Source organism: Rhinopithecus bieti, unplaced genomic scaffold (assembly GCF_001698545.2).
Source record: "Rhinopithecus bieti isolate Rb0 unplaced genomic scaffold, ASM169854v2 scaffold_14874, whole genome shotgun sequence".
Taxonomy (NCBI): domain Eukaryota; kingdom Metazoa; phylum Chordata; class Mammalia; order Primates; family Cercopithecidae; genus Rhinopithecus; species Rhinopithecus bieti.
Window position 1 is genome coordinate 5,148 of NW_016807917.1, and position 22,433 is coordinate 27,580.

Consider the following 22,433-nt stretch of genomic DNA (forward strand, 5'->3'; position numbering starts at 1 on the left):
AGAAAAAGAAAAGAAAAGAAAAAGACTTTTATAGTCTGTCACCACATTTATAAACAGCTGGTCCTGGGGCTCTGTGGTTTGTATGATTAGTAGCATGGCTGAAGCTAATGCATTCTCTAATCTGATCCCCAGGTTCATGAGTGTCTTTCATTAATATTCTTAGTAATTTGACCCTAGGGCAGTGCTGCACAACTCAGTGACCTTATAACCAGACAAGTCTCTAATTCCGTCTTCAGCTCTCACCAGCTTGTTTCCCAATGTATGAATAGTTCCATCCCCTGAGCCTCACTTTCCTGTAATTTACTGCAGTGGGTTCCTAGTCATATGATACCTAAGTGGTCAATAGATTGCCTTAGAATTATTTTAGGATTCCAGATCTCAATTCATCTGTGAAAATCAGGGCAGTAGGAAACTTTCTCAGACACACCTTTAAAATTAGTTATATGTATGTTATATTTACAGGCCTTAGTTTTGAAGACCAGCGACACAACAATACTTCCAGATCTCCATATAACCTCTGTTCATTTGAGAGGGGCTTTGTGTTTTCAACAGGAGAATTCAAAGTTCATTTTTTTCAGCAACTACAGTTCTAAATTAAATAATCTTTTTTTATTGATACATGATATTTTACATGTTTATGGGATACATACGAGTCAAAATCTATTTTAAATAATTCCTTAGTGTTGTAAAATCAACAGTACGTTTTAAAATAAATATACCTTGTTAATGATCCCACATGTGTCATCAGAAGTACGCTTGAACAAGTCCACCTTCCATGGACCAAGCGCCTCACCCTGGGCATTGGTAACATGAGCAAAATCCAAGGTCCTGGCTGGACTTCAGAGACCCTGTTTACCTCAGAAGCGTGACAATAGGAGGCAGAAGGAGCAGGCGTATCCAACTCCTTTCTTGTAGTTTCCCTGGTTGAGGAGGAAAAGTTGAATTTTACTATTATGGAGAAGAAACAGGAAATAGAGACAGAGAAAGAGATATGACAATACAGTCCTGCCACCCAGATACTTGTTTCCATGTACCGTTCCTTGCATTTGTTTTGAATATATAAGTGTGTACATAAAGGTACGTACTCTGAAGTCCATCATGGCTTGGATGTCCACTGTTTTTGAAGTTCCAGAATGGTTTTGCTAAGGTGAGGAAATACCTAAACAGGACTATGAAAATTATGGTATATATTGATGTGTCACATAATACAGATGTGACATAATAAAAATGTGTAAGATGATATAACTTGTGGGTATACCTACCTCATCTGGGGATAACACCTCAAGTTTAATTTTGAGGCTTAGGTCAATCATGCTTCCCTTCCCTTTCATAGGTCCTCTATGAGTTGTCATAGATCCCATATTATGCAGTAGCCATAGAATATGACATCTCTCTATGATAATTCTATATTACTTTAATTGCTGCATAGAAGTTCATTGAATGTAAGTGGCACAGTATATTTATAGATCTTCTTCTGGGACATCTATTTCTAGTTTATGTGATAGTATAGCACTTTCATGAATATTCTTGTGCTTGATCTTTACACATTCTCTTTTTTCCTTAGGATGAATTCTTAGAGATGTAATTGATGGGGCAAAATGTACTCACACTTTTTGAGGTTTGAAATTTTTCCATCAAAAGCTGGTACTCTTGACTTTTAAGGCAAAGAGCAAATCCTCCCCTGCCAGGATTGACTTTTGGCTCTTTTTATCAAACCTCACTGCTTTTTGGTTTAGTTGTCATAAAATGCCAAACACCACCAACAGGCCTCTGTGGAGGGGCTCAGAGGTAGGAGGGCTGTGATTAGGGAAGGCTTGGACTGATGGGCAAGCTGAGTGCTCAGAATTAGAGTGAGGGGGTGGGGGTGCTGCGGGGACAGATGCTGGGAAAAGATACCCTGAAGGGCACAGGGAGCAACAATGGCTATAGTACGTGTGGTCATTCAGCTGGAGCAGAAGAGGAAACCAGAGTGAGCTGATGATTGGATGTCAGGCCTGAGCCAGGTGAGTCCTGTTCTCACTGTACTGTAAAGTGAGCTGCTCCAGGTCTCCCCAATTCTTAGCCCCCCAGTGCCTGCAGTGGTCCCTGAGGAGGTTAATCTTGTGTTAGGCCCTCTCCTGTTTTTCCTCTGTGAGCCTCACTCCACTTTGCAGTGAGTTCTAGTATAACTTCTATTCCAGTAAGATCAAATGGTTAAGGAATCCAGAAAAGAAATGTGGTGAACACAAAGGGTTTGTCATACTTTAACTTTTGTCCCTTTCCCACTGGTCCATGCTTCTAGGCCAGGCTCGCAATACCTAGCTCGCTTCACGCTCCTGGCCTGTGCTTACTTAAACCAATCTGTCCTCCCCACCCTGCCATCTCTGTTAAGAGTAAATACCCCCCTCCCTCTGCTTTTGCCCTAAGTTCTTTTTTCAACTCATCTAACATCTAACTCGGCCCTGCTGCTCTGTTTCCCCAAAACCCTCTCTGCCTCTTTCCTCTCAAGCTATCCATGACCAATGCCAGAGACCAGGAAATCTTAAAAGCTGCACTCTCAGCTGCTCTTCTGTCTGCTTTATCCTTCCACCTGGGATCTCTCTCATTCTACCTGTCTCTATCTGCTGAAATCCTGTTCATCTTTCCAGGTACATCCCTCACTTTTTCATCTTTAAGAAGTCCTCTCAGAAACCCCATAGGATATTTTTGTGATATATACCATATTCCACTGTGTAATGTAGTGACACCACAGAGATTTTAATTTCTTGAAGGCAAGAACTGTAACCTAGTCATTTTTCTTTCCTAAGTGTGAAGTATCACTATGCCTTGACCAAGTAACTATGACATGGGTACTGGCTCCACAAATGAATGAGCAGTGAGGAAAAAGGAGATGATGATGAATGAATGAGGAATCTTAATAAGAAAAAGTTTATTCTACAGTGAAGCAGTATTGGTGGCTACAAAAGCTCTTTAGGAAGGATTTAGGAGAGCATCCTAATCAGAAGGACTTGGAAGCACTTCATTTTTTTAATTTGTTTTTGTTTATTTATTTATTTATTTATGAGACAGTCTCGCTCTGTCACCCAGGCTGGAGTGCAGTGGCCTGATCTCAGCTCACTGCAAGCTCCGCCTCCCGGGTTCACGCAGTTCTCCTGCTTCAGCTACCCGAGTAGCTGGGACCACAGGGGCCCACCACCACCACGCCTGGCTAATTTTTTTTTGTATTTTTAGTAGACATGGGGTTTCACCGTGTTAGCCAGGATGGTCTCGATCTCTTGACCTCATGATCCGCCCGCATTGGCCTCCAAAGTGCTGGGATTACAGGGGTGAGCTCCCACACCTGGCCTTGGAAGCACTTTATAAAAGAGAGAGACAAGATTACATGTCAAACTAGAAGAATGGAGGTGGGAGGAGATAGGGCTCCAGAGTGGAGCAAGTCTCTTCTGCCCCTTGAACTTCCTGACAGTGCATTGGATACCTCTCATTAAATTTAATAGTACCTGTTGCTTTGGTGTAGTGAAATACATGCCTTGATGAAATTGCATTGCATCGTTTTTAAAAGAGGGAATACTCAAGCATGTGTCACTTGTGTTTCTTGCAAGCCGCTGTGATCCTGAGCTATGCACACTTCCGGTTGGGATTATTCCTGGTTTCTACTACCTGTTTGATTGAAGATGTGGCATGCAGAGCTTAAGTGCATCATCAAAGATGAGTGCAGGGCTCATCTTTCCCTGGAATTGTCTTTCCCACAATCCCTGCCACAGAATATGAGCACTACGAGAATTCTGAAGAAATGGGTCTCTTGCCACCTCCCAGTGAAAGATTATTTTTGAAAAAAAAAAGATAAATCTAAATTGTGCTTTATCTTGATATGAAAATGTAGACAGCCATAGAAAAATTTAAAAATTAAGTGGGCATGGTGGTGCATACCTGTCATATGAGCCACTTGGGAAACTGAAGTAAGAGGATCACTTGAAACCAGGAGTTTGAGGCTGCAGTGGTCTGTGGTCATGTCCCTGAACCCCAGCCTGGGCAAGAAAGCAAGACCCTGTATCTTTTTTTTAAAAAAAGGAAAGAAAAGAAAGTATATGTTATGATAAGGAAATATATAGACAAAAAGGAGCTTTGAGAGAACCTGTGAAGTCAATAGGGATGCTGCCTTATAAGGCGGAATTTCTAAGTACACACCTATTCCATCCAGTAGAGAAAGTACCAATCGAAATTTATCTCTGTTTATACCTTAAATTTAGTGCTACTTGATCACAAAGATCACAAATATGGCCCGGCTTCACATCCCATGCTTAGAGAAAAACTGTGTACAGGTTAAAGCATTTCAAATTAGAAGAGTGAAGTATTCTTCATTTTTCCAAACATCCCAAAATAGATATATTTACAATAAATTCCTCTAGAGAGGTAGCTCACAGGTCTATGAGAAAATCAGTCACAAAGATGGCATTATTGTGTAGAATAATAGAAAATACTACTCAATTTTTGCTTTCAGTTCTAAAATATATTACTTCCAAGATATATTGTGTATAATGTAAATGCAGGGACTAATTTCCAAGATCATGTAAATTTTAATTTTATCCATGAGCAAAAGGAGGGGCTGCTTGAAAAACATAATACTGGTTGTTGTTTTGGGTGATCTCAATTTCCCTGCAAATAGGTGGCAACTACCTTGAAAACTGAGACTCTGGGCTGGGCACGGTGGCTCATGTCTATAATCCTAGCACTTCGGGATGCCAAGGTAGGCCGACCACCTGAGCTCAGGAGTTCAAGACCAGCCTGGCCAACATGGTGAAACTCCATCTCTACTAAAATAGAAAAATTAGCCGGGCATGATAATGGGTACCTATAATCCCAGCTACTCGGGAGGCTAAGATGGGAGAATTGCTTGAACCCATGAGACAGTGGTTGCAGTGAGCAGAGATCACACCACTGCACTCTAGCCTGGACAGCTGAGTGAGACTCCCTCTTTAAAAAAAAAAAAAAAAAAGGAAATGAGACTGAGCTCAACTTTACTTTGGGCAAACACAATTATTTTGGGTTCCTGAGGTTGACAATTGATACTTTAATTCAAACCTTCCAAGAAAAGACATCAGATTTCATTTTTATCTCACCATTTCTCCCACTCTCATTGAGAAGTTTTCTTGCCTGACAGGATGTCTCTTGCCTCAAGGATGTCTCTTGTGAAAATCTTCATTTTGGCATTATCTTGACAACCAATTATATATAATGCAAAGAGACAGAGGAGAAAGAATATTACAGCCATATTTTCTTGTTTTTTTTTTCCCATTCTTTTTTTAATTGTTCATAAAAATTAAATCACTTAATTTCTTAAATGTTTTGATTTACCATTACTTCCATTTTCTTTGATAAAACCATTTCTGAAAATAGCAGAATCAGAGTTGATTATGAAAAGATTATAGCCAGAAAAGCTATTTTCTTAATCTAATGGATATACTGTATGAAAATATTAGTTCTGTTATTTGCTCTTTCAGTTAATATGCCCAATTGTGACACAATATATTACCTTACTGAATTTGTTCAGTTTTGCAAAGATAAGTTAGTTTTAGATAAATATAGATTAGTCTTGCCCACAGGAACAAGTTGCTGCCCACCGCCTGGCATCACAGCCCCAGAACTCAGCGATTTCCAGTAGCCCTCAGCATCTCATCTCTGGGCTGAGCCAAAAAAATCCCTACTAAAGTCCAGGGGTACTTTCTGAAAGGCATCTTTGTCTTGTTCTGTTGAGGGTTGTGAGGAATATTGTATATATTGGCTGTCACCTGGAGTATTTGCCCAAAGTACATCTATACTCACCCCTCTCATCAAAAACCAGAATTTGTTGAGTTTATTTGGGCATTTTATCTTTGTTTATGAGGCCCATGTTATGTCTCATACTATACTCAAAACCAAAAATATTTGTTGAGGCAAGTAAATTCAGAGGCTTCTCCTAAGGAGAAAAGGCATATTGTGAATTGCTTTCCTCTGAGAAGGCTACAGTGCTTCACTGTGATTTATCTTTCTGAATTACAGCTTCAGAAAACTTGTTGTTTTTTTCTTCCTATACACTGAACAAAAATATTAATCCTGATTGTCGTCAACCACCCATCATTGGATATAAGTTGTCAAATATCTACTGAGGCACAATATGCTACGATGCACCTCGAAGTTCCCAGAATAGGTTTACAGTAGTAAGGGGGAACTGAGGAGCAGCTGAAGGTCTTATTTTATGATGGCAACACACGGTGATGTTAGGGAACTTCCAAGGTGCTGCCGCTGCTGTTCTTTCATCTTGCCTTTGGTCAATTTTTTTTTTTTTTTTTTGAGACGAAGTCTCACACTGTTGCCCCTTCCTGGAGTCCAATGGACCAATCTCAGCTCACCGCAACCTCTGCCTCCCGGATTCATGCAATTCTCCTGCTTCAGCTTTCTGAGTAGCTGGGATTCCAGGTGCACACCACCACACTTGGCTAATTTTTTGTATTTTTAGTAGAGAGGGGGTTTCACTATGTTGGCCAGACTGGTCTCAAACTCTTGACCTCATGATCTGCCCACCTCGGCCTCTCAAACTGCTGGCATCACAAGTGTGAGCCACTGCAACCAGCTGCCTTTGGTTAATCTTAAGGATGTTTTGTTTTGTTTTAAATTTTCATGGCCATCACTCACTTTGGAAAGAGCTTTTAAATTCCAGTGCAAGGCAGGCCTAACTTTTCAAATATATTTCTGTGAGCACTTGGGAAACTGAGTTCCTCCATCTTCTGCACCTTCTCCATTTTTTTGTCCAGTTTCTCACTTGCATTTCAGGACCTGGCCTGTTAAGAGTAAGAAAAGAGAACCAGAATAAGGTAATTCAGTCACTTTTTTCTTGAAGTCTGTCAACTTTCTGGATGCAGATGCACTATTATTATATTATTTAAGTCAGATTTGGAACTTCATAAAATGCCTATACTATTGTCCTTTTAACCAAAGTTTTCATGAGGAACCAAATCTATCTTTTATTAAAATAATTGATTGAGTATATGTGATGCCTAGCTAATGGCTATTTGTCTTAGAAGTATGAAGTTTAAATTACCCAGAACTGTTTCAAAATCCCTTAGCATATATTCACAGAAAATGTTTGCCTATGACAGCATTCTTAGGTAAGCTGCCGTGTACCAGTTCGCATTTAGGAGAAATTTGTTAGTATTGCTTTATCAAAACAATATAAGCTCAAGGCCACTGAATACAGAGAAACCCATTTTCATTTATCTAAATGCATCTCTTATATTTTGCCATTCTTCAAACAATACAGTCTCCAATTCTAGAATGACTTCTTTTCTTTTTTCTTTTTTTTTTGTTTTGTTTTGATTTGTTTTGTTTTGTTTTGTTTTTTTCGGACAGAGTCTCTCTCTCTCACCCAGGTTGGAGTACTGTGGCACGATCTTGGCTCACTGCAACCTCCTCCTCCCAGGTTCCAGCAATTCTCCTGCCTCAGCCTCCCAAGTAACTGGGATTACAGGTGTGCGCCACCATACCCAGTTAATTTTTATACTTTTTAGTAAAGACAGGGTTTCACCACATTGGCCAGGCTGGTCTCGAACTCCTGACCTAAGGTGATCTACCCATCTCAGCCTCCAAAAGTGTTGGGATTACAGGCATGAGCCACTGCACCTGGTCTGTATTTTCTTATTGTAATCCCAGACAGGCAGTTAAATGGAAATAGGAGAAAATGAGCTATTTCTATACGCAAATAGGCCTTGTTTTTTTAACTTTCTAACTAAACTGATTTATTTTGAAGCACACTATATTTACATTTTCATCCACGTTTAGAATTAAACACTTTGACTGGCTGTACTTGCATACAAACAGTCCAGGAAAAAAAATTCCAAAACAAAAAGATGGAAAGTGAGATCCTAAATCAATCTATTTATGTTGAAAGTCCCCAAAAACCTGGAGACACTCACAGGTAGATCTGAAGAGTCACAAGTCTCATACTCACGTGGCAGTAGTCACAACCCCACTTTGTCCCTTCTGTGGCAATCTGTCCTCTTGATGTGGGATTAGATGAAGCCTGAACCACTAGGGGATAAGCCATTTGCAGATAATGGGGCTACTTTGTCAAAGTTGTGATGCCGAACACTCCAAATCCCGGCTCCTGGTGAGATTTAAGTGACATGCCAGTGGTTAATGCTTAACTCACTTTATAACCTATAAATATTAATTTTAGGCCACTCTCATGTAGACTTCAGACAGGGAAGATTTTAGAATCATTTTTTTTTCCTAATTCAGGCCTTATGAGATAAAAAAATGCTTGAAAACACTGTTTTAAATCACTAGAACCACTTCTACTCAAGTGCTACATGCAGAAAGAGAGGTTGAATTATCCCCAGCATTGCAATGCAGTGTTCTTCAATAGCAGCAAAGTTTCCAGACTAGCTCACAGGGGCTAACCTAGTGGAAATATTAACAAATTGCTGAGTAACTCTAAGATATGAATGCAGTTTCATCCGCTGAGACCGTGAACAACGCCTGGGAGCATAGAGATGCTCAGACCATTGCCCTCTGAGGCCTTGTTTTGAATGAGTAGAAACCAGCACCTTCCATGTTGGGTCAGATTCTCTTTGTTTCTTGGCCTAAGCTGTAGATTTTCAGTGCCCAGCCTTCCTATTTCAGCTTCCTTAGAAACCTCCTTTTTTCCCAGATCAGTAGATAACAATAAGTGCTTTTTGCCCCTGTTCACTGGAAAGGGTACAAAAGTAGGGAGCAGAAGGATGATGGTAGGAAGAGGTGTCCTGGAAGAGTGACAAATGCTGCTAATTATTCAGGGGTAGCCAGAATATTCTCCTGGTACCTGTGCAAGCTGGTGGCTCATAGCAGGTAGGGAACACACTCAGTGGCCTTGTCAGTTTAGCTCTGGAAGTCCATAAGATAAAAGGCAGTGTTTGAGTTCCCAAATATTTCATAATAAACAGGCTGTATTTTAACATCCTTTTTGACTGCCTCTTTTCCAGCAAAAGGCATTTTCTCATTTATTGTTTAAATTAAAATTCCACAGGCTCTGCATTGACCTGCAGTATTTTATCTATCCTGAGTCTCAGGACACTGTTTGATGGAATTAAGGTATTATGTCTTAAAGTCTGTGTGACTTTCTCTTGTTTACTTTGGGGGAAAGGATTCCAGGCACATATACAGTGTCTCAGTGCTAATACTCCATGATGGATTAACTCACAATGTTGAGAGATGACTCATATTATCTTAACATGCTTTCTTTTATTGAAGGTGGAGGGTGGGTAGGGGTAGAATGTGATTCTGCAGAAATGGCCCACGTCTTCAGAATGTTCTGCTGATACATTTTATTTCGGGTCAGATGTGCTCAGTTTTTGTTCTCATTCTGTCTTTGAGTTCTGGTACCCAGCTAGATTCTCACATGTGTATATGTTGAAATTAAACCAATGCAAAGGTTTTTACCCTGAGGTGTTACTAATTCATGAGCCTATTTTCTTTACAGTTTTTTCCTCCTATACAGCCTATATCTTGTTAAATGTCTTTTCTTCTCCTAGATTGTTTTCAATAGTAGATCAATTTTAGCTTTGTTCAGTCTCAATTATAGAAAAACCCTGAAATTAGCCAAATATTTGAACATTGTAAGGTACTAATCAGATTAGTCAGAAAAAAAAAAAGGTACAGGAACACTTCCTACAGTTCCAGAAGAGTGAGCTTTCCTGGCTGAGAGTTATTTCATAAGATGTAGTATTTCATCAAAGCCTAAGTATGTGGACACTAATGGTTAGTCATCACCAGGGTAAGATGAAAAATCTGCACTGTGTATTTGTGTTGATGCCACATTTCAGGCCAAAGGTTTTGCATCCAAACTATGCACTCTAGCATCCTAAGTCCATGGCTGGCTCTGGCAGTGGCTCTTTTCACACCAAAAGGGAGGGAGAAAACCAGCTAACTCCTGGGATCTCTGACTGCAGTCAGGACAAGGAACAGGGAACCAACGTTTGTTCACTAGGATGAGGATATAAAGCATCTTCTGGGTTTTCAGATCCTGCCAAGAAAAGCTTTACAGGAAGACTCTAGGTCTTTGTGAACCCCAACCTGTCTTTGAATGACTGGGCTCCTCAGCAGATCTACAGACTTTTAGTTCTTTTTGGAGTGGTGATGACTCTTGACATTTATTGTCCAGGTCTGGTCTGCAGCACTTTGGATGCCTCCAGGCTATGGAGACAGATTACATGTCATGCATGGAGACTGTACATGCTACAACACTTCTCAAACCTCAGCCTCTATCAAAGGGCATTTGGGTATGGCTCAAGATGGGAGTAATCTCTCTTTTCAGTTGTGTCAAGTTCTTATGCCATGTTTCATTTTTCCTCTTTATACAAGGCAAAGCACATCTGCAGAAAGACATTGCTTGAGGAGGTGCAAGAGCTGGAAACCAAGTCTGCAGTCCTGGCTAAAGCAGTGCTGTGGAACAGCAATGGAAAGAGGTAGGGAGCTTCATCCCAATATTTGTGTTTACAGAACGCAAATTCTCCTTGTCCCTTTCCCTGTTTTTCTTTCTATTTATACACTTTTTTCCCATCTTGCTTTTCGATGGAAGCACAACATGCTGAGTTTTAAGCATTTTGGTTATTCTCAGATTTAAGTTGCACTCTTTCAGTGGCCACATGAAATCTGACTTTCGGGGTCACTGGGTCTGTCCCTAGGTAAGAATGGGCATTTTGACTTGGCACAGTGGCTCACACCTGTAACCCCAGCACTTTGGGAGGCCGAGGTGAGTGGATCACGAGGTCGGGAAATCGAGACCATTCTGGCTAACACAGTGAAACCTCATATCTACTGAATATACAAAAAACTAGCTGGGTGTGGTGGCAGGCGCCTGTAGTCCCAGCTACTTGGGAGGCTGAGGCAGGAGAATGGCATGAACCTGGGAGGCGGAGGTTGCGGCGAGCTGAGATCACCCCCTGCCCCCAGCCTGGGCAACAGAGAGAGACTCCGTCTCAAAAAAAAAAAAAGAAAGAAAAAAAAAGAATGGGGGTTTTATTGGGTTTAGAAGTGAGCAAAACTACCCATGTGCAAAAAAAATCGATGTCATAGCATTATTATCTTAAGGTGGAAAGGTCCAGGTTTAGCAGGATTCCACAGAGGAGTTAAAGCCTAGCCTTTGGATTTCAGACCCAATTATTGTACCCAGGGATGAGTATCACACATGAAGGTTTGCATGTGAAATAATTCATGTTATTATTCATTTAAATATGGTCAATCTCACTTCAGCATACCTAGGTGAGGGAGTTGTTTTTAATTAATACTTTCTGCTGAGGTTGAGAGGGATCCTGTGAACTTTTGGAACAAATATTGCTGCTTGCATTGCTAATTGCTCGTGAACATCAGCCTGCCTGCCCTTCCCTGCACATAACAGCTAGGCCTGTGTATAGCTTTTGTTTCATCACATATGTTAAGATGCTCTTAGAGCACACTCTGTTAAAATCTCTATAACACCAAGGAAAATTTCCCTGGTCCTGAGAAAAATTTTCAGAGTACTAGGAAGCCATTGCTGTATTAAGGATATGGAATGTCTAGAATATTCTGAATATAATTCTATAAATGCTTAGAAAGAAATCTGTAACTAACGTCTAATGAAACACATATCTAGAAGTCAAATATTTATAGGGATTCCCACTTTGTGTATGGTTTTATATTTTGTTTATTTGTACCATCTTTTAACACAATAAAGATAAGCAATTTTTTTGTTAAAGAGGATCCAAAAATTTTGAGAGTCTTTAGAAGTATAATTTCAAATAGATATTTTAGGAAGGAGATCATGACATATAGTTGAAGTTGTGGATTTTTGATTACTTTAAGTAAGTACATTTATTAAGCCATTATTTTATAGCACCTATGCTAGTCACTAAAAAATAATCAGCCAACAACACAAAAAGCACTGTATTCAATAAGCTTAAAATTGTGAATATGTGGGGATAGCAGGCTGATTTTACTGCAGGTGTATATACAACCACTACATGTGGCTGAGGCAGGCACAGGACTGTTCTATCTTTCACATAACTTAAGCACAGGGCTCAGAATCTACTAGAGTTTTAAGGACCTACAACATTCTTTGGGACCTGAAAAAATATATATTTATAGGCTCCAAAAATTGGGGAGCAGGAAACCTCTGCGTAATAAAATTAAGAAACACTTAAAACATTGTAAAATGAATATCAGCTGTAAGAATTGTTAAGCTTAGGAAGAACAATAAGTTTATCATATTTAGAAACAACTTACAGGCTTTCTTATATCTCAAGAGTTCTCAAGTATACAGAATGATTGCTGAGCAAGCGTAAGTAATTTCTAAGTAAAATGAGAATTTCAGAGCCAAGTTCTAAAACTCCTTGAAAATATTCTACAAGAAAACATTACATAAGGCTGAAATCAGTGTTAGCCAGCTGGGCTCTTATCAGAAGACTCTGGAAAGAAACTTCTTCCAAGCCCATTTATGCTGTTGGCAGAATCCATTGCCTTTCTTGCATTTATAGGACTGAGATAACCATTCCTTACTGGCTATCAGCTGCAGGACAGGGGACACCTTTAGTTCCTAGAGGCTTTTATAAGGACTTTGCATCTCTCCCTACATCTTCAAGCCAAGAAAGACCAGTTAAATCCTTCTCATGCTTAGAATATCACTGACTTCCTCTTCTGTTATATGTCTCTTATTTTCTCTTCTGCCACATCTTCCACTGGCTTCCTGCCTTCCCCTTCTGCTTTTGAAGGCTCATGTGATTACATTGGGTCTGCCCAGATAATGCAGGATAATTTACTTATTTTGAAGTCAGCTGACCAGTAACCTTAATTCAATCTGCAAACTCCCTTCGCAGCAGAACCTACATTAGGGTTTCCTTGAATTACATGTGGATAGAGAATTGGGGGTTTCTTGAGAATTTTGCCTACCCCAAGAAGATACTCTGGGTGCTTCTCATTTATATTGACTGTTATTTGTTTCTAATATTTTTAAATTCCTCCTCTTAGGTCCTTAATCACTGAAAATACTTATCTTATCATCTTTATTTGCCTTTCTATTTTGTGAGACGCTTGGAGAGCAGTCTAAATGTTTGTATCCATTAATTTGTCATCATAGGGATTGGTTCCTTTCATGTTTTCTTATTTTCTATTGTAAATTTATGTTTCAGTCTGGGTTGAGGTTTTGTGTTTACTCCACCACCTGATTCCTCATGTCAATTTAAAGTTTGGGGTTTATTAAACCAGGTATATAGTGTAAATTCAAACCCAAAATCTATTTATAGCCTGTTTGGCTCTACATTTTTATAGCACACTTTTTATCTCCTCTCCAGAGCATAGAGCAAATTGGACAAGCTTTATTATTGTCTCCCAATGCTGTGATTTGGGGTTTTGTGATTTCTGTGCATGTGTGTTTTGTGTGTTTGTTTGTTTCTATCATTAAATGTTCTACCCTGTCACTGAAAGGGCACCCCTTTGAAATTCTCAGCCATATGAACAGGGTCTCATCAGCTTCTACCTTTCATTCATTAGAAGCCTGAAGTCTTTTTATTTGGAACATTAAAACCAAAGTTCATACATTATTGAGACGGGATAACTTCTCTAAGGCAACCTGTTTGAGCTTTAAGTTTTAAGGTTTCCATTTTATTTCTTTTTTTTTTTTTTTTTTAGACGGAGTCTTGCTCTGTCGCCCGGGCTGGAGTGCAGTGGCCAGATCTCAGCTCACTGCAAGCTCCGCCTCCCGGGTTCACGCCATTCTCCTGCCTCAGCCTCCCGAGTAGCTGGGACTACAGGCGCCCGCCACCTCGCCCGGCTTCCATTTTATTTCTGACCCCTAAAGATTTTTCTTAGTTTCTTGTGGACTCAAGTACTCATTTTAAGTAATTTTAATTAGGATAGATTTTAGATTGTCTAGTTTGCCTTCTTACCAGAAACAGAAATTCTTTCAGTGATTTATTTTACAAACCAATCTTTAGTGACCTCTACAACTACAACTCCACTCAGGTCAGGAATGACTTTCACATTGCCAAGTCAGTGAATATTTTGTCTTCATCTTAGGCAACATTTCATCAAAAATGTTTTCATTGAGACATTCCTGTCAGAAACATTTTTTACCTTAATATTTTAATATATTTGTTTTTGTAACAGTGTGCTTAGTTTGGCTTTCTCATTCTTCTTTTATTTCACTTTTATTTTTTCAGGACTACATCTGCAGGTCTGTTACATAGGTAAACTAGTGTCATGGTGATTTGTTGTACAGATTATTTTATCACTCTTGTATTAAGCCTATTATTATCTTGTATTAACCCATTCATTTTTTTTTTTCTGATCCTCCCTCTCATCCTACCCTCCACCCTCTGATAGGTTCAAATGTTTGTTGTTCTCCTCTATGGGTTATGTGTTAACATTTAGCTCCCCACTTATATGTGACAAACATTTGGGGTATTCGACCTTTCTGTTTCTGCATTGGTTTGTTAAGTATAACAGTCTCCAGTTCCATCCCTGTTTCTGCAAAGGACATAATTTCATTCTTCTTTATGGCTGCAAAGTATTCTATCGTCTTACTATTCTGGCAATTTTTAGTTTTCACATAGCTTTGTTGTATCCTAAATTGCATAAAAATTCTTTGGGCATTTGCCTTTCTCACTCTATAATTTTTACCAGATTTTAGTACTTAAAATATTTTGTCTCCAATATGACAATAGCTACTGAAGTGATCTCCCTGATAGTACTCCTCTGTTGTCTTTCAAGGCATTGTTCACACTACAGTTAAAGTGATTTTTTTTTTTTTTTTGAGGTACAGTTTCACTCCTTTTCTTTCTTTTTCTTTTCTTTTCTTTCTTTCTTTCTTTTTCTTACAGGGCCTCCTCAAGCCCTGTAAAAGCCCTGCAACACAACTGTCCCAAGGAACACACCTTCTTTGGGTCACTCTTCTTTCCATGGCTTTACTGTGGGTAAGAAATATCCCTTCAAAGTTAGGTCTGAACCCTTTTGAAATGCTGCATGGATGATCTTTTCTTACAAATGATTTTCTTTCAGGGCAAGAGACTTCTTAGTTGATTTAGCATATAACCCCCTAGCTCACTTTCTTGGTCTGCAGTCCAATGCTCTAACCCTGAGCTATAACCCCTCCTACCCTAGCTCACTTTCAACTAGAGTTAACACACCTTCATAATAAACCCATCTGCATAATAAAAGATTAGGGTGGGAGCTACCAAAGATTTGTGTTCTATGCAAATGGCACACCTGATCTAACCAGTTTTTTACACCCTGTGTAAGTCAGACACCACCCCTTACCAGCTTATCTATGAAACCCCCTGCATTTCACCACAGACCAGCAGTCAGTTTCTCCAGTCTCCTGTCTGCAGCAGAGAGCTATTCTCTTTCTTTTGCCTATTAAACTTGTGCTCTCAACCTTACTCTTTGTGTGTCCATGACTTTGTTTACCATAGCTGTGAGACAGTGAACCTCAAGTGTTAGTCCAGATATTGAAGCTGTTTTATTATGAAAACATACTTCTGATTATGCCGTCTCCTGCTTAAAATTTTTAAATGGCTTTCCATTAGAATGAAATTCAAAAGTCCTTTATGCCCTGAAAGCCTACACCAGTTGATTCCTAGCTTCATTTGTGAGCATCTCATTTCTTTTCTTACTATACAATAATGACTGTATCGGCTAGGGTTGACTGTTACATAAGCCACAGAAGTGAATTCTGTGCAATTTAAGCGAAAAGAGGAATCTATTGCCTTTTTATGCTTGTTGTAGAGAATTAAAGGCAAAGCCTATTTCATAATTCTGGAATGACAGAAATAAGCTTGGTTTTAAGAGTTAGATGAACAGGAATTAACCAATAGGCTTCATTCTACTACCATTGGACTAACATAGGTCTGATAATTTTCTGCTTTTTTGAGTACACGTTTAAGGTTTAAACACCTAAGAGAAACTATTATTGTCTTGGCATGGGTAATGTGTTCACTCATGAGCCAAGAGGGTATGAAATGTGGAAGGTTCACCTCACCAATAGAAAAGAGAATGCGATTTGGGAAAGAAATGAAAGGAATTCTGAATAAGTTAAAACAACAGAAATTATTTCTAAGGATTTCTTATTAGTTGATGTGTCCCTTTTGCAGAGACACCTGCCCTAAACTGCTACTCTCAGTGGTTACCTTTTAAAATTCTATTAAAGCACACTTTACTTTTATGATAACATTAATATGTGTATGATTTTATAATCTCTATTCCCTTCACTTTAAGTTTCATAAAGGCAAGGATTATATCTATTTAGTTGTTTTGCAGTACTATTGCATCTATTATTTTATCTAGGCATAAAAGGCACATATGATTTACAGAATACTGTAAAAGAAAATTATGCAAAATTCTACTGATGTAGTCAACTAAATGATGTTAAAAGATTTAAAAGAATTTTATAATGAAATAGAAAATGTGTATGTTAAAATAAAAGAATTGAAAATTCTGCATTTGGTATATAGGCAATTATATAGAAGAAAACAAAACCACGAACTATATACTAAAAGCTTGAAAATACTTTATCACTTTTTCATTTATGAAGCTTAGTTTTGACAGACACAGAATTCTTGACTGGCATTCATATGGTTTCAGGCTAAAAGCAGGAGGGCTCCAATCCCTCTGGTTTGTAAGGTTTTTGCTGAGAAAATTGCTGTTAGTCTGATAGGTTTTTATAGGTTACCTGATACTGATACTCTGTCTCAGAATATCTTTCTCACAGAAAACTCTTTCCTTCACATTGACTTTTTTCAGACAAACAAGTGCTGAGGGAATTTGCCACTACCAAACCAGCACTATAAGAAATGCTAAAGGGAGTTCTAAATTTTAAAACAAAATCTTTATATACACCAAAATAGAACTTCCTTAAAGCATAAGCCTCACAGGGCCTGTAAAACAATAACACAATGAAAAAAAAAACAAAGTGTCTAGGTAACTACTAACAGGATTAACTGAACAGTACCTCACATCTTAACATTAACATTGAATGTAAATGGCCTAAATGCTCCACATAAAAAAAATACAGAATGACAGAATGGATAAAACTCCACCAACCACTTATCTGCTGTTTTCAGGAGAGTCACCTAACACATAAGGACTTAGGAAATTTAAGGTAAAAAGGTGGAAAAAGATATTTCACGAAAATGAAAACTAAAAGCAAGCAGCAATATCAAACAAAGCAAACCTTAAAGCTACAAAAGGTTATTCTTTAAGGTCTGTATCCTTTTCTATGTTTAAAAAAAAAAAAGACAGGGCCAGGCGCAGTGGCTCATGCCTGTAATCCCAGCACTTTGGGAGGGCGAGGTGGGCAGATCACAAGGTCAGGAGGTTGAGACCATCCTGGCTAACATGGTGAAACCCTGTCTCTGCTATAAAAAATACAAAAAAATTAGCCAGGTTTGGTGGTGGGTGCCTGTAGTCCCAGCTACTCGGGAGGCTGAGGCAGGACAATGGTGAAACCCAGGAGGCAGAGCTTGCAGTGAGTCGAGGTCACACCACCACACTCCAGCCTGGGCAACAGAGTGAGACTCCATCTCAAAACAAAGAAAAAAAAAGACAGATACTATGATACTAACTAAGCATATGAAATACATAAAAAGACAGGATTGTTTTTAAAATGGATTGCAAAACATAGTAATAATTTATGGATATTAGATTTTTCCTATTTACCTTCATAATCAAAAAATAAATTTTAGAAGCAGTTGACATTGATGGAGTAGTTAATTTCCTGTAGCTATAATTTTATTTTAAACTTGGGGGAAGGACACTAACTCGCTGATTCTTACTGTTAACTTACAGACTCGAATGAATTGAGAACACACCTGGATAAACTATAAAGGACCCAAAGTTGAACGAGAAATATGTTTAGTGTGAAGGCTGGTTATAATGATATCCCATAGCTTATTTGTTGCTTTTTAATATTTTTTCCTTTATTTTTGATAAACAAGCTATAATTCAATGTGGTAAAATATCCAGGCCATAATATAATTAAAAAATTGGCCATCTTGAGAAGTTGATTTTATTTGACCTACTTTGTATTCTAATTTAGAAAATATACATATGTAATAAATATCCAAGTTGTGTGCTATTTGTTTAGTTCTCAAACATTTTCCTTTCTATTTTTATCTAAAAGATTACAAGTATATTTCAATATATATTTAATGAGGAAGCTTACTTCTGCATTATTGAACCAAAACTTTTTACATGAAGGTGAATAAAGATGTAGATATGGTTGCTCAAGTAAGGTGCAGTTTCCACCCAAGAAAGCAAAGTTTTGGGAAACATTTGTTTTAAACCAATGTTTTGTGGCCCATTTATATTGCAACAATATTGCTTTATAAAAAATTAGAGACTGCTATGTAAATATGATAAACCATAGTATCTTGTAATTTATCAGAGCAGTATATTTAAATTTTAAAATACATTATTATGTTTTAAGTGACTGAAGTATGCAAATAACCTTTATGTCTTTTTGTAAATTAAAAGTTCTGTAGAAATATTACCTCAAAAAAGTAAAAGCAATTTGTGAAAGGTAGTTAATGATAATGACTGTAAAATTTTTTATGATTTTATTTTTTGTATGTAAATTATATTATGCCCTTCTTTTAGAGAAAAGTCCTTTTCCAGAGAGATATGAACAATTATTTTAGCTTGGTAGACAAAATAGGGGCAAATGGAAATTTTATGCAAGGTTTTAAGAAGGGTTTTAAATAAAATGCACTTATATATATATACCACATATTTCATAATTCTAACCTTTTTTCCTGTTTGGGTCTTGGTTTTCTTCTTAAGAAAACTGAATTGGAATTTTGATAGGAATATCTCTTAATGGAAGACATGAGGCAGGTTTGAAGTTCTAACATTTTCTTTATGTAGAACCCAAATGGGAAGTCTCGGTTATTATAGTAGAGTACAGTCAGCATTTTTTGTACCAGGGTATTTGTCAACCCATTATAGCTCATTTTACAATTGATATTATAATTGGTTGGTATTTAACAGACTTCTTCATCTGAATAGGTAAACATAATAAAAGTTTCAGGCCATTTGTTCTATTAGGGACATTCTAATTATTTTACCCTAGCTCTAAACAGTACAGCTACTATAGGTTTTGGAATCCCCATGGGTTTTGGAAACCCTGTGGATTTCACTGCCTCATTCAGAAGCTCTGTTTTGTGGGGATGCAGGAGGTTATGTGTCAAAGCTTTATCCAGTTCTTCTCACAAGTGGTCCTTTGGCTAGATACAAAAGACCATTCACATAGACGAAGTGCTAGGGTTTGCCCTCCCTGGAATAAATCAGAAGGTGATCTGGCGGATAAGATTACTTGATTTGTACTCAGCCGAGAGCCTGGGGTCGAATGTGGACTACGGAAGGCCTAAAAGGAAGAGCAATGATTGATGATCTGTTTAATTTTATGGTGACCTCTCCTTAAACATTGGAAAGCAATAGCCTTGAGCAAGACAGATTCTCAGTTGTCACACACACACAACCTAATGATGCTCAAACTAAATGTTATTTATGTCAATGTAATGTCCCTTGCAGCTGGCTGAAGAGCTTCAGAACAAGCCATTAAACAGTGAGATCAGAGAGCTGTTGAAACTACTGTCAAAACCCAGTGTGAAGGTGAGGACATATTGCTCTGGTAATAAATACCTTCAAACAGGGCCACTTTCTGAGCCTTCAGATGAATTTTGTTTCAAGCATCAATTCTCAAGTAAATGTGTTTCAAATAGGCACAGTATTTTAATAGCCTGAATCCTATTAATAATAAAGAGATGAGCTTTTCATTGTAATGTGATGAGAAACTATAAAGTACTCTAATTGGGAAGCTCAGAATTGAAGTTCTGACAAATATAATGTAGCTTCAAGGTCATTTTCGTTTTAAATAAAGAGCACACTATACAGAACCTACTAGTAATTTTGTTTAGGCCCATTTTACTTGGGTAGTTAATGGGATTCCAATATGTTTGACAAATATACCTATTTTCTGTAGGATCATTTCAACATTCCTCTTTATTTCCCCTTTCACCTCCCCATTTCCTGTCCCTTTACTAATTTATGTTTCAAAATATCATTCCATTTTACAGAGAAGAGTATTTTCCAGTGTAAAATACCCATAAAATATTGGCAGACAGATTTCAGTTCTCCCTTTCCCATTGCCTCCTGAGTTAATCACTTATTTTCATCCAAATGTGATCAGTTTACAGCAGGCTTTTAAGAATTTTCCTGCAGTTATTCTGAGGTCATTACTGCACTAAATCCTGCAGTGTATATATTTTGGACTTGACACTGTCACAATTATGTGTCAGATATTGTTCTGTGAGTCAGAATTGCATATGGATTACATAATTACATAATTAAAATGATCATTTAGCTTGAGATGATTACTGGTGATCATATGTAGAGTGTTGAATGAAAATTTCTGCCTAGATACAAAACTAGTTTCTACGTTTTTTGAGAAATAGCTTTTGGAATTGTGCTGTAGTTGGTCTTATGTTTATTTTGTAAAAGAGAGATGGTATTAAATAAAAAATGACATTAAAACATGCGTGGACTGTAAAACCTAATCCCTATAAGTAAATATAAGTACATGAATATATTGCTATAAAGGCTAAACAGGCTATGATTAATGATGTAAGGGTAATTGATTTGTAGTGGTTCAGGAAGTCATTAAATTTTGTTCTAAAAGAACAAGGATCAGATTATAGCAGAAAAGTTCCTTGATGTTAAAAGCAAAGTGTGTAAAACATTAAGAGAAGGAGATTTTAGCCAGAGAATGTTCTGAAGATTTCTTCATTTGGTCTTAGTCTGCACCTGAGAAGTTAGTATCACCCAGGGGAGGGAGAGGTGAGCTATGAGTAGTTTCTTAAACTCCTTTTGAGATTATTGTTTTGGTTTAAGGGTATTAGAAATGAAAGCAGCATGTTTCACACACACACACAAATCCCTGATTATGGTATTTGGTTCAAGAGTGTTTCAAATGGAATAGCTAATTATGTAATATTATACTGGATGAGAACTGGTATTTGGCTCAAGAAAGAGGTATGACTTTAGACAGTACTAAGAAGGGCCATTTGGTAAAATATTATAATTAGATAGTTAAATTTTATTAGGTGTAAAATATTTTAGGTAGATAATTTGGTTATTTTTCATATTTATCTATCAATGTGACTAAAGAACGGTGTAAAGTTGTCATGAAAGACATATATTCATATATGTAGGAAATATGTGTAGAAAATAGATAATATTCCAGGATACATGATGTTTTATTTGGCAATGTCAGTTTGTAGTTAGCTAGTCTTGGGAAGAAAATATACTTTTTCCCTTTTTGATCTAACATTTAACATTGCTTTTCTTGAAGTCATTCATATTATCTACCATCACTTTGACCTCATTTCCAAACCCCCAAATAAAGACTATTTCAAGATATAATCAGTTAATCTATTTTGTCCTGGGAGTAAACTAAAATCTTTGTTTGTTTTCCTTTTAAACAGAAGCAAGGTATGTAGGTTGTTAGTTGTATTGACAGTCAAAATATGAAAAATCCAACTCTAGTGTGTTAATTTGAATATTATCTTTCATTTCTAGTGGGTTAGGGAAGTTATTTACTTTTTAAAGATTTGTTATTTCATTTTAAATACTTAATTCATTGTACTAAAAGTAAAGTTGAAGTGTATCTTCAAAGTAATAGAACTTTAAAAAAACACAGATGCACTCATTTGCACACACACACACACACACAACCAAATATGCACCCATTCTGGTAGATAATACACATATTTCAAACATCTGGCAATTCTTCCTGAAAAAATTTATAACTTTCTTCAGCAATTCCTAAGTGTCACCAGGGACAGATATTCATTCATTCATTTATTCTTTTATTTTTTTACGGAGTCTTCCACTGTCTTTTGGGCTGGAGTGCAATGGCGCGATCTCGGCTCACTGCAACCTCCACCTCCCAGGTTCAAGTGACTCTTCCACCTCAGCCTCCGGAGTAGATGGGATTACAGGTGTGTGCCACCACACCTGGCTAATTTTTATGTATTTTTAGTAGAGACGGGGTTTCACCATGTTAGCTAGGAACGCCTCAATCTCCTGACCTCGTGATCCGCCCTCCCCGTGATCCGCACCGTCTGGCCCTCCCCAAAGTGCTGGGATTACAGGCCCTTGAGCCCCACCCGCGCCCGCCCCTTTCTGAAAATTTTTTGTAAACTTCCTTTGGGCCAGTTTTTAAAATGTCCCAACCAGGCCAACAGATCTTCCCACCTCATCCATTTATTCTTAGAATTTTTTCTTTCTTCTAATGCCTAGTGTGTGCCAGGCCTATGGAAGCAAGGTTATGAAGATATATGTGCCACTAGTGAAGGTGATAGGAGAAATACTGGGATTTAAAAAGAGTGGATGGAAATGATATGAAATACATAGGA

General features: G+C 37.9%; 1 long non-coding RNA gene across 1 annotated transcript; it reads left to right on the forward strand.

The window, feature by feature from the left end:
• Positions 1 to 7,440: 7,440 nt before the first annotated feature.
• LOC108537043 (uncharacterized) lies at positions 7,441 to 19,632 on the forward strand. The gene is made up of 4 exons (XR_001887698.1): positions 7,441 to 7,483; positions 9,020 to 9,084; positions 10,354 to 10,457; positions 19,549 to 19,632. It is a non-coding gene; the product is annotated as an uncharacterized LOC108537043 (long non-coding RNA).
• The last annotated feature ends 2,801 nt before the right edge of the window (positions 19,633 to 22,433 follow it).